We start from the raw sequence: 1,255 nt of genomic DNA on the forward strand, positions 1-1,255 counted from the left end.
ATGGAATGCAGTTTCGGGGAAGCGGTTCCAGAAAGCAGAGATGATTATCAGCTGATGCGGCGTAGCAACCATCTTGTGATTACTGGGAATGGTGCTGAGAAAAGAAAATCTCAAGAATAGATATTAGTTTTTATGGATTTTAATAAAGAATGATACTTATACAGTTTTGTAGGGATCTATAACTTAATTTGAGGAATCCTAATATATTTATCTATTTTACTTAGAGAGGGCAGAGGTGTCCTGGGCCAGTTTTGGCCAAATTCTATTTTATATAAAGAAAAGATTAAGTTTACTTTAAATATATTTTAAAGGGCCTTCCAAAGGTCAAAATTACTTTTGCCTAAAAACAACTTCAGCCCACCCTCTATTGTGACCATAGAGATAAAGCATTGTAATTAATAGTAAGTGATCAGAACAAAGGGGAGCGGTCGGTCGGAGGACTTCCCAGAAGATTTTCGGGGTGCTCAGACAGATCCTGGGGCCTCGCCGGGTCAGACTCCTCCAAAAACCAACTCGTGAAAAACACCATTGGGCCTCTCATCTCAGTGGACATATCCCTCCCAAACAGAAACAGCCAGGCTCATCTGTACTGAAAAATGGAGAGTCACCGCACTGTATCGAAGACAAGATGCTCTCGACAGTTGCAATACTTACCCTCAATTAAGTATCATGTTCCTTTGTTTAAAAGACTGCAGACCATGGGACCAGCAGGTGGTGTGGTGGTCAAGGCACTGGATGCTCCCACATGGCCGACCGCAGTTCGAGTCCCGGACCTAGTGACTTGCTTTCCCACTTTCTCTCTCTCTCTGTCTCTCTCTGGTCAAATTGAAATAAATGAATAAATAAAATTAAATAAATAATTCTTTTTTTAAAAAAAGACTGCAGACCAGATAATTTATTTTATTTCAGAAGCATATTTTTCCTTATTAAAGTCACTGAGGAACATTTGAAAAAAAAAAAAAGGTCAAGTGTCTGTTGGTGGGTTCCCTGCACAGTGGATCATTATCATCCATGAAGACGGTGAACTGCAGCTTCACACAGCAACATGGAGAACTCTCAACAAGCTGAGGAGAAGGGAAAAAAACAAGCCAAAGACACATACAGAATAATTTCATTTTAGGGACCAGCAGTTAGTGTAATGGCTATGTTGCTGGACTCCCATGTGGTCAACCACGGTTCGAGTTCCGGACCCGGGGGCTTAAAATCATGCCGGGCGCGTGTGCATGCATGCCCAAGATCCCGAGAGGAGAATGGA

The sequence above is a fragment of the Tupaia chinensis genome, unplaced genomic scaffold, assembly GCF_000334495.1.
Source record: "Tupaia chinensis unplaced genomic scaffold, TupChi_1.0 Scaffold140061_1, whole genome shotgun sequence".
NCBI classification, from domain to species: domain Eukaryota; kingdom Metazoa; phylum Chordata; class Mammalia; order Scandentia; family Tupaiidae; genus Tupaia; species Tupaia belangeri.